General features: G+C 41.3%; 1 long non-coding RNA gene across 5 annotated transcripts in view; it reads right to left on the bottom strand.

The window, feature by feature from the left end:
* LOC119261191 (uncharacterized) overlaps positions 1–12,000 on the bottom strand; it is a 57,945-nt gene that overhangs the window by 34,506 nt on the left and 11,439 nt on the right. For 4 of the 5 annotated variants that reach the window (XR_005128958.2, XR_005128961.2, XR_005128960.2 and 1 more), the window contains one exon: positions 3,177–3,275. This is a non-coding gene — a long non-coding RNA (uncharacterized LOC119261191). Of the gene's footprint in view, positions 1–3,176; positions 3,276–11,807; positions 11,871–12,000 lie in introns of all 5 variants that reach the window. The other variant, XR_005128959.2, reaches the window with a different exon arrangement.

Below are 12,000 nucleotides of genomic sequence, written 5' to 3'. Positions count from 1 at the left end.
TGAACCCAGTCTTCTCCAATAACCTCCTTAGAGGTGGGTAATGACTCGACCATTACCCATCCCCTTTTTTGGCACTGGAGGCAAAATCTCCTGGAAACCAAGACTAATTGATGTCAGTAGGTGAAACATTTTCAAGATCAAACCCAATAATCTCCCACAGATGTGAAAGTGAAATAAGCTTAACACCCCCATGGTAACATGTGCCCATACTGCTGGCTCCTGTTTCTCACTGCTTGTGTCCTGCGGTCTGCAGTGGGCTGGTTGGATGTAAGTATGAACACTATTGATGGCTGAAGCTGATAATCCAAGAAGTGTGCCAGTCAACTCAGGGGAAAAACTCGAGGAAAAGCAAAAGCTAAAATATGGACTCAAGACAATTTCCAGGCTGCCTGGATGAGGCTGAGGTCACAAGGAAATGGACAACGTGGAGCCCACAGTCCTGGTGGGTGGGGAGAATGTGAGCATATGAAAAACACTGCAAAGCAATATCCCTCTGAGGACCAGATAATCGGATACAGAAGGGAGAGTGGAACAGAACAATGGAGTGAGCCCAAAGGAGTGAGTCCAAGAAAATCTTGCTAACTAGGGAGGACTTCCAAGGAGACTCAAGAGTAGTGTAGTGGGAGATGGAGGTTCAGGGAGGCACCTGTGCAGTAACCAGAAAATGCACAGCTCCCCACATTCTTAGTATTTCCTGAGTTCCATGAATTCCTAACTTTGGGTTCATTTATTGCATATCAGTAAGAATTACCTCCTACCATCTTCGATTTCTACTCTTCTGCACTCTTGTCCATGTATAAATTTTATATAGTGAAAATATATGCACAAACACAATTTTTCTTTCAATTAGAGTACTATCATGATCATTTTCTATATATCAATATATCTAGCATTAATCATAATTTCAAAAAAAAAATAGGTGCACCAAGGTTTTATTCAGCCTTCCTCTATCATTCACTGCATGGATAGGTTTATCTAATTCTTGGCTATTGGAGGTAATATTACCTTTTCTTAAAGCATGTGGCTTGTCCCCCCTTTTCACATAATTTCCCAAACAGGGATGAAAAGAAAGTGATACATTGCTTTTCAAAAACATTGTACAAATATTACAAATATACACTCCTGCCAACAGAATATTAGGGCATAAAACAGGACCAGTTTGGGATTTGATTCTTGATTCTTGTGTTAACTTCGTACCTTCTGAAAAGAATTATTTATACATTGCATTGATATGACAAGATCTCCAAGATATACTGACCAAAGAAAAAAATGTGTAGAGGGCCTCCCTAGAGGCACAAGCGGTTAAGTCTCAGTACTATGAAGCAATCCAGCCACTGCGGCATCGGTTGGATCCCCAGCCGGGGAGGTGACCCACATGGCGCAGCAGACCTCTCCTGTCTCACCCATTGCTCCCCTCAGCAGTGTATTTCAGTAGCTCCTCCTGTTCTGGTCCCCACTCTGTCTCTGATGAATCCTCTCACAACCCCGCACCTCTGGCCTGCACCCCAGCTCTTGTGTGCATAAATAAATAAATATTTTTTAAAAATGTGTAGAGCAGCACATGTTTGAGTGCTACTATCTATGCGGTGTAGGTGTGTAGATGTATGTGTGTTTAATCACATTTCCCATACAAATGAATGAAACATTGTTGGAGTAAATAAACAATTAATAATGTTAGTCCTGGGGAGATAGAGATGTGGAGTTGGAATAAGACATTTTTCATCATGTACCATCTGGTACTTTCCAAATGTTTTTGTTATTTTCATTATAATTTAAATTTGATTAGGAAAATGGAAAAAGAACATACATGCATCTGAAGACAAGCCCATTGCAGTGGTTAAAATTCTTGCACTGCCATCAACTAGTAGTGTGATCCGAGTTCCTTAACTTTCAGTTTTCTAAAAGGTTTCTCTTCTGAAAAATGAAGATTAGTGTCAAAGTGTCTTAGTGCCAGGACTAAATACAAAAATGTAATGAAGGCTCCAGACTGGCCACTTCGGTTTTCGTGCAATCATTTTTTTTTCTACATGCAATATGGACAAGTCTGGCAAGTGCTAGTTGTCAGGAAGAAAACAAAGTGGAATAAAAATATCTCTGTATTTTGAGAAGTAACAGCAATCCACTCCTTTTGTCCCATATCAATTACTCCTTGTCCAAACAAACAGGAAAAATGGCATTGCTTCTGAAGAGACATTAATGGGGAAATATCAGAGGTAAATTATTAATTCTTACCCAAATAAAGTAAATTATAAATATTAATTCGATAAAAGCCAGTGATGGGTGAGAGTCCCCCTGCCATCATGTGCGTAAACAGCCTGGAGTACATGCTTCAGTGGGAATGTTGACAGCACTACCCGCTGCCAGCAGCACTTGGCTGCATTCTTCCTGACCTCCTTCGACAGCCAGAAAGAATGACATGTTATTTTTGCAAGTCCTTCTAGGCATCTAGAATAAGAATATATAACTCTACCTAGTCCATATTACACCAAAATTGTTTATGTATGGAGGAATCCAGGAATGGATGAACAAATGATTTGCTGTGGGATACGTCAAAGGAAAAAGCAGGAATGTGTTCACATCTAATTTTACACCTGGTGGCACTAACAGCTTTGTTTTCCTCCCAATCCCTTTTTTTTTTAATTATTTTTTTTTCTTACTTCATTGTAGTCCCCATCATTCTCCCATACCATATCACCCGTGAACCATCAACATATTTCCTTGGGATCTTCCCTCTCCTGTTTTGATCCCTCCCCTAACCCTCCCTTGCTATATGCCTCAGATCTATGGTCAGCTTGCTGGTTTTGGCTTTTTCTTAACCTTTTGTTTGGTTTCTCTATATTCCACATATAAGTGAGACTATTCAATATTTATCTTTTTCCTTCTGACTTATTTTGGCTAGCAAAATCCCTTCCTGTTCCATCCATGTTGCCACAAATGGCATGAGTTTGTTTTTTGATTGCTGAGTAATATTCCATTGTGTAAAAATATCACAACTTTTTGATCCATTCATCTATTTGGGGGCATTTGGGTTGTTACCATATCTTGGCTATTGTAAAACCTGCACTCCTTTGTTGATTGCAGCACTATGTACAGTACCCATTCCTTTTTTGAAAACTATTCCTCCCACCCTCCCCCTTTGAGAGCCATACCCACCTGCAGTGAGTGCCTCTACATACCTTACTGGTCACATTTATTTCTTGCCACGGGATTAGCAGCACTGGAACCACAGGGCCATGACTCTACTTTCATTCAAGGGGCACGGTAGTGCTCTCCTCCTGCAACAGAGACACACTCGTAGTAGAGGCCCTACCCACAGTCAGGGCTGCAAAGGGCAGTTTCATTTTGGTTAAAGCTGTGGTCCAGAGTGTGAGCCACCTTAGCCACAGTTTTTAGTAAATGCCATAATATTTTGGTTTTATATTAAAAGACACGGTTATTTGAATCAGTAGGAAAAAGAGCTATCCATGCTCTTTCTTTTACCTATATTGCTACTTTGCAAAAAAAAGAGAGGGACAATATATGTAATTCCATTTAACCTATGTGAATATAAACTGGTGAAAGAGTTCCCCACAGATTTCTAAATGTACAGAACTCTTTAAAAAAAAAAAAAAAAAAAAAAAAAGATTTATTTATTTATTTATACAAGCACTGGGTACAGTCAGAAGTGCGGGAGAGTGAGAGAATTCACCAGAGACAGAGCAGGGAACAGAACAGGCAGACTGACAAAATACACTGCTGAGGGGAGCAGTGGGCGTGGCAGGAGAGATCTGTCGTGCCATGTGGGACCCTTGCCCGGTGGCCAGGGATCAAACTGGTGCTGCAGAGGCTGCGGGCAGCTTCCCAACCCAGCACTCAACCACTGCGCCACCCGGGGAGGCCCTAAATGTACAGAACTCTTTGACCCACAGTCCCACATCTAGAAATTTATCCAAAAAAAAAATCACAGATGTACATATAGATATGAATGTCCACCGTTTCCCTCCCATTCAGGTGAGCTGAGTCTCCAACAGACCTCAGGGGAGGAAAGGAGTGAATTGGACTTAAAAATTGGAAAATTCACATTACCTAGGGACTTCACAAACATTTACAAAGTAAAAATTGGCAGTCTGGCTGTTCCCCTGCAGAAATGGTTTGGTTTCATCTGGATAGTCCAGGATTCTGACTGTAGTAACAACCAAACAACTCTACTGCTGACCAAAATGCTATCACCAAATCTATACACCAATACTCACTCCCCTTTCTCTTGTTCTCAGCAAAGAATTAAAATTCTTACTCACCTTGTCCTTTTCTGAAGTATGAAAGATTAAAGGAGATTAAGTGTCTCTCCATTTCAATGTGTTCCCTCTCAGTTGCCAAAAGAAATGGTTTTCTTCCTTTTTGAAAATTAATCATCAATCACCAGCACTTATGACACACTTTCTGAGCAAGCTAGACACCTAGCAAGGTGGGCAGCCTTTGAGGGTGAATTAAGCAAGGAGGTGATTTCCTGGCCATAGAATTGTTCCAATCCTCCTTAGGGGAGAGCAGTTCCAGTACCTCTGACTCCAAACCACATCCGGTTCTGAGCTATGGCCCAATACTGTGACGAATCCATGGCAGAATCACTGTTATGGAGGCAGGGACTACTATTTGGAAATGGTCCTGCCAAACACCTGGGAAAGTTCCACTTCACAGCTGGACAAAGAGATGCCTTTCAAAGCAGCAAGTTTAATGAGTTTCTGTGTTTGCTGAATACTTCTTTCTTTCTTTACTGAGAAGCTAAGACACGCTGTCTCAGGAATCTGCACATCACACATTAAGCCTGGCTTTACTGGTAAAAATGTTTGAAGCAGAAATTGTCCTGGGCTTCATATTTATGTAGCTCATTCACATATTTTACTCACTGCTGCTCTTTATAGGCCTTGCTTGCTTGCTCATCTATTTACCTCCAACATTCACCAAGAGTCCACAGGAATGTTTTTGAGATTAGGTCTATGTGAAATGGAGTGAAGAAATTAAGCATTATCCAGAGAGTAAAGCTTAAAGGGGGTGTTTACATGTGACATTTTAGGAAAGAAAGTTAAAATATAGAATTTTCTCATTATGGTGATTTCTCCAACTTTTTACATTGCCAGTAGAGACTGTACTCATGATGGTCAAAATGTCGCCAAGAAAAGTGAAACACCCATAGAAAAGTTAATTTTCAAACTGAAGATATTTAAAAGGAGGAAAAGGAAGTTGGAATAGAGGCAGAAGTGTTTTTCTCCAACTAAACACAAATTGGCTTGGAGTATTATTAACCAAAAGTCTAGCAAGATGTTTGAAATGTGGAGAAAAAAAAAAAGATGCAAGCCTCCTTGTAAGAAGGCCCATGAATCTGATATTTGATATCTCTGATTAACACAGGGTAAGGAAAAGATCATGGTCATTGGCCACATGAGTTAACTGTTCATGATTTCCCAGCAACAGGATGGGGAGTTGGGGGTGTGGGGAGGAAGGAGAGGGAAAGGAAACCATTGAAATAATAAAAGGCAAGAAAGCAAATGTCCACGGAGATCAGCCCCATGGGGTCTGTACTCATGAAGGTATGGAGACTGGAGAAATAAGCTGGCACCAAGAGTTCACCTAATTTATCATTCTTGAAACAGTTTTGTTACCAATGAGACTTACATTCCCAGTCCTTCTAGCTGACTCGACAGTCTTATTAAATCACTAAGTAGGAGCAGGGGAAGGACTTGGCTTCTGCCACATAAAGTGATCACATAACTACTCAGCATTTGGTTCAGAACTGGGCTTATGCACAGCCAAACAGAGTTATCCCCGAGATTTATATATGAATGTAGATGAGAGCAGAATTTTCTTTCTTATGAATCAAAGTCCCTAGAATATAAACTGTGGCTGTTGGCAGCCATTTTTCCCACCATATGGAGAGTGTACCTACCAATAATGTCAATACACAGACAGCCAAGGTTTGGAGAAAGAAAAACAGTTGGATCCAGCCATGCCTGGAGCCAGTAAGATACATTTTAAACTCTCTAGTTAGGAGTTAATAAATTACCTTTATTGTTTAATGTAGAGTAAGCTGGGGTTTTGTTACAACAGAAAGAATTCTAAGTAATACATACTGAGTGGTTTAGGGGTCTGTACTACTAGAAGTTTCAGGGGCCTGTTCAAATTTGAAATGGTCTCATTCTTTCACCTGTGGTTGCTACAAAATCTTGCATCTCAGCAAAGCAAAACAAGGTGATAGGGGATCCACCCACAAAATCTGGTAAGAAATGGGAGGTTATGAGAAAAGACTAGTGATCACAGATGAAACTGCTTTTCTCTCCAAACAGCTATTTAAACTTTGGGTACCTTTAAAACTGTTAACATTAAGAAAGAAAATGTGAAGGCCAAATTATACAAAACAAGGACATTTAAAGTATTTCCTGGGGTCTCCCTGGTGGTGCAAGGGGTTGAGCACAGCACTGTGAAGCTATCCATAGCCTCTGTGGGGAGAGTTCCATCCCCAGGCAGGGAGCAACCCAAATGGCACAGCAGACCTCTCCTGACTCTCCAGCTGCTCCCCTCAGCAGTGTACTTCGGTCTATCTGACTGTTCTGTTCCCTGCTCTGTCTCTGGTGAATCCTCTTACCTCCCACACCTCTGGCCTATACCCAGTTCTTGTATGCATAAATAAATAAATCTTTAAAAAAATAAAGAATGTCCAATAAATATGTCAAAAAGTAACATAATGAAAGAAAAAGTAACAGTAAAATGAGACATAAATCTTTTTTTCCATCTCTATTACACATTGTTAGGCAAAACAGGAATTTTAAAAATAGCTAAGTGGGCTTTTTAAAAATATAGTTTGTTATGTGATTTTTGTTTGGCTTTTTAAGATTTATTTATTTGAATATAGTTTAAATATCATATTTTATATCATCTTTCTTTAAATCACCTAACCCTTTTTAATAAAGTTCAAGTAAGCTTCTAGCCAGTTATGTCTCATAGGAACCCCTCACTTGGAAGACAGGGAGATTTTCCAGCCAGGAAGACAGTGGAGCCTCCTGGCAGAGCCCCAGACCTCAGGCCTCAGACACATCATAATGCCTGACCAGCTCCAGATCCCAATCCAGAATCCTTATTCCTTTTTTCCTTTAACTTAATGTCTTAATGTCTATTAAACCAATGTGCTTTAATTCAATGTAGTTACTTTTTCTGCATGTGAATAAATCTGAAGGGTCATAATTATTTATTATAATATAGTTTCATTTTTAATTTACTGCCAGGGTTATCTAATTTGATAAGTGTAAAAACTCAGCAAAATTTTCACATCAGCCAATCACTGGGCACCCAAAGCCCAAAGTGACCATCCTTTTCCACAGGGATTCTGTGATGGCACACTGGAAAGCCTCTGGAGAGGGGAGGTTGGAATTCAGCACAAAGATTCTCCAGTGCCTCCTCAGCATATCTACACCCATTGCATGGGCCCCCTCACCCTGGGGCAGAACCCCAAGGAAAGGAGGAAAACAGTAAGTCTTTAAATAACTTGAGATTTGTGAGGGGATAAAGAAGGTTGCCTTGAGGTAAGTGCTGAAACAGTGGCATGTTAAATATCAGCATTAAACTGGTGTGATTAGGAGATCCTTGTTGAGTTCCACCCTCACATAGTGAACTGACTAGGTTTGGTTAATTCTAAAGCTGTTAAATGTTGGCCTCAGCTCCATATATTTAAAAAAAAAAAGTCTTCTCAAATCCCCTCATGCTCACTATTCCCATCCTCCTCAAAAGAAGTTTCTTTGCATTTTGACCTCTAGAGACTTCCTATGTAGATTTCTGTAAACCAAACAAAGTTTCCCTCTACCTGAACCTGACAACAACCTAACATTGTACCACCAAAATCTTGTAAATATTCAGTAAATATATGAGGGGTCTCCCCGATTATTCCTTTCTGTGTGCCTCCCTCCCCAAACATTCCAGTCTGCATATTCTTCTTTGGTCACTACGTGGGAGCTTATATGTAGATTCAAAATGCCTGGACAACCCATAACTGCTCCTGGCCACTCTAATCTCTCTCCTCTGGAGAGGTTGGTTACATGATTTCTAGAGCTATGGAGTTGGGAGAAACTTCAAATAGTTTCCAGTGTCTGCCATCACTCCTATCCCCACCCAAAACTCCTGGGGCTAGTGAAATCAATTTTATTAATAAAATCCTCCTCCCAGTAAAGTCCTCTTGCTAGCTTTTGGCATTCCCTCCAAGGCTAACGAGAAGGCTTTTACTAATCCTGGGTAAGTAAACAGGCTCTCAGTCACTTTCTGTTGATAAGAAACTAGGCAAAAGGGCCATTTGTGAAGGTGGAGCAATCCTCTTTCTCAAATGTGTTTCCTGAGTTCCAGATGAAGGAATACACCCTGAACTCCTGATCCCAGTTCCCACTGGCTTCTGCCAACATCCTTGATCCCACTCACAGATCTCAGAAAAAGAGCAGACTTTGTCTTTGACATTGATTAAGGTGGGATTCTCAGGACTATCTACACTCAGAGATTCTTCCCTGTCTAGAAGACCCATGGACTCACTGTTATTTGTTCATTCCTCACATGAGTCTGAACCACCTTCACACTCAGTTCTCTCATCTGCACATATGGTTTTATCTGTGCTGCCGCCAGGCTTCTTCAGCCTAACAACAGTTAAAAGAGGAGGAAAAGGAGGGATGGGGACCAGTCCCGAGACAGCTTTAGAGAAAATGGACAGAAGATCTAGAAGTGGGGAAGGCACCTCGAAAGCCTGTTTCAGTCTCTAAGCCCCTAAGCCTGCCTGGTTCTCCACTCACTGCTGTCTCCTGTGAAAGCTGCTCAAGCCCATTGATGCAGGTTGGGGAGAGGGGAGAAGGGACAGGGGAACATCATGTATCTTGTACACAACTGGCCCTCAAACATTCTGGACTAAAAGAACCAACACAATAATAACTCAAATTTGTGTATGATGCTGTAACATTCACATATTTCATCTCCTGTGATTCTTTTAACACACCTGTGAAGTAGGGCAATTTTGCAGGGAAGAGAACTAAGGTTGAAAGGTTATTTCACTTGCTCCAGTCACTCTGCTAAGATGAGGCCACACTGGGATTAGAAAACGTCACTATTGCCTCAATCCTGCTGGCCCTTGGCATTACCAGCTGAATTTAATCGCATGGAATTCATTCATAGGCCTAGTTTCTACTTGACATGTATCAAACTGGAGAAATGCTGCTCCCTCACCTTAACAGGCTGTGATTATGTTTGAGGAAATCAGACAGTGCATTTCATCCTATCACAATTGTTGTGATAATTACCATTTAGTGAGCATTGACCAGGTGCCAGGCTCTTCACTAAGTGCTTTCAAGTCATTAACTCACCTTAATCATTCCAGTAGTGACTGCTCCAGTATTGCTACATAGCAGTGTGTGGGGAAGGGTGGTGTCTCACTGGGAAGAGGTGGCAGAGAGGCTCACCACTGAGCTCACTGGCACAGGCACTTTTATGTAACAGTGGAGCATTATATAAATCATCTATAGCAAAGCGTAGAGATGATAAATTATATGAGGTCAAGAAACTCCCACACCATTGTTTCTTGTTATTAACATGAAGTAGGTTTTATTATTTACAGAAGGAGATATACTGAGGCTTTTGTCAGTTGAAGAACTTAGAACCACACAGGTCTTACGTGCTCAGACCACAGTCCAAGTCTGTCTCCAAACAGTAAATGTCAAACTCTGAGAAAGCAAAAGAAATGTATAGACTAAAAGATAATGGTCATTGATCATGGTTAATGGTGATTTTCCTTAAATTAAAAAAAAGTGAACTTGGCGGGGGATGGGGGGAGCAGCCTAAAAGCAGCTATTCCAGGCAGAAGACAGTGCCTAGCAGATGGGCAGTGCCCACTGTCATGAATAGGGCAACTAGAGTCAGCCAGAACCAAGACAAATCCTGGCTCTGTCACTTACTGGTTTTGAGACTTTGGATCAGGTACTTAGACTCTCTGAGCCTCAATATCCGCCCCCCCAAAAAAAAATTATCAACAAAAAATATTCCCTTCTGGGTTCTCCCTGGTGGCACAGGGGTTAAAGACATAGAGCTATCAAGCTATGCCCGGCCACTGCAGCATGAGTTCAATCCTTGGCTGGCCAGGGAGCTAACCCACATAGCACAGTAGACCTCTCCTGTCTCACCCACTGCTCCCCTCAGCAGTGTATTTCAATAGATCTGCCTGTTCTGCCCCCAACTCTCTCTGGTTCCCCACCCTGCACCTCTGGCCTACACCCCAGTTATTGTATGCATAAAGAAATCTTTGAAAAAAATACTCCCTTCTCTGTAAGATTATTATGGAGATTAACAGTACAATTCATTCACTCAGTCATGATTTGTTAGTCTATTTATATATTTATAATTGCTCTATCAAGAAAGTGCTTACCCAGGGCCTCCCTGGTGGCACAACCAGTTAAGACGCAACCTATGAAGCTGTCAGTAGCCTCTGCAGCATTAGTTCGATACCCAGCTGGCCAGGGAGCAACCCACATGGCACAGCAGACCTCTCCTGACTCGCCTGCTGCTCCCCTCAGCCGTGTACTTCTGTCAATCTGCCTGTTCTGTTTCCCACTCTGTCTCTGGAGAATCCTCTCACCCCCCATACCTCTGGCCTGTACCCCAGCTCTTGTATGCATAAATAAATAAATCTTTAAAAAAAAAAGTGTGTACCAATTTCTAAACTCTTTTTTCCCAAGGAACAATGATGTACAATAACTAGTTAAGTTTCTTGTCTAGTAAACACTCACCCCTCAATAGCTTTCTCTATAAATCAACACCTTATATTCACTAACAGTAAATCCAGTTTCACAAATGGTCAAAAAGGAGACCAGAAATATTTGGGATAGAAGATAAATCACATTTGGCACTAACTCCATTTTTCCCTAACAGGTCATTCCTAACTTCAAAGCAGCCAACACTTAAAGATTCCAAACAATTATCATAAAATCCAAAATCCAGGAATTCAAGCTGCAAACAACATGAATCTCTGAAACCATAAATTCCAAGGGCAACTATCATTCCTCAGAGGCAAAAAATCACTGCACACACATGTAAATACCCCACAAGAACCTTCATGAAACAAACCTTATGCAGTGAAACTGGCATGTCTGAAGACAGTTTACAAGCAGATTACACTCAAATTACACTCAAAGTTGGTACACAATGCTCTCTACACTTGCTTTCTGCAAGTGTGAAATGTCCAGTCACTGAAAACTATACCCATTACCAGTCTGGTCACAGGTGAGAATGCGCATGACTCCTCCCAGGAGTCCCCTAGAGAACATTTGCTGTTGAGGCACTTCCCAGAGACAAGATGCTCTGAGAGCAGATGCTTCTCACTATCCTCTGAACACCACATGCATTCCACCTGAGAAAGATAGTGACAACTTGAGGAAGAGCCTCCATTTATCCAGTCTGCCTCTTCCCAAGACTCAGGAATGCCTTCCACTTTGAACATGGAATTCTCGGCAGCCAGATCATGCATTTGACCCTTCACATGAAGTTTCTTGAATTGTACTCACCTATTCCGATCTTGGTCCTTGCTCCCCAGACACACTGTAAGCCCTTCAAAGCAGGGACTGTATTCATACCAGTGTTTCCCGATACAAACACCTGGGAATCTTGATAAGTAGCAGATTTACCAGGTTTGGGCTGAGGCCCAAGATTTTTATTTTTTAACAAGCTCCCAGTGATGCCAGTGCTTCTGGTCCCAGGTCCACATTCTGAATAGCAAGGACTTACATGAAGTTGAAATTCCCAGTAACTGGCACTGGACTTACCCACAATAGGCACTGAATAAACATTGATTTATTTGTTCAATGAAAGGGTTCAATTGTTGGTTCCTTGAAAATAAAAGACAGATGTACCAAGTCAAACTCAGGGCTTGTTACCCAAATAAAGAAGCTGTCCTGTCAGATCAAATGTGGTGATATTTGAATTACAGTAAGCATTTTATGGTTATGTACAGATGCC

The sequence above is a fragment of the Talpa occidentalis genome, unplaced genomic scaffold, assembly GCF_014898055.3.
Source record: "Talpa occidentalis isolate TD23 unplaced genomic scaffold, MPIMG_talOcc4v2.1 talOcc4.6, whole genome shotgun sequence".
Classification (NCBI taxonomy): domain Eukaryota; kingdom Metazoa; phylum Chordata; class Mammalia; order Eulipotyphla; family Talpidae; genus Talpa; species Talpa occidentalis.
Note: the sequence above shows the minus strand (reverse complement) of the source record. Positions and strands in the feature narration are given on the sequence as shown.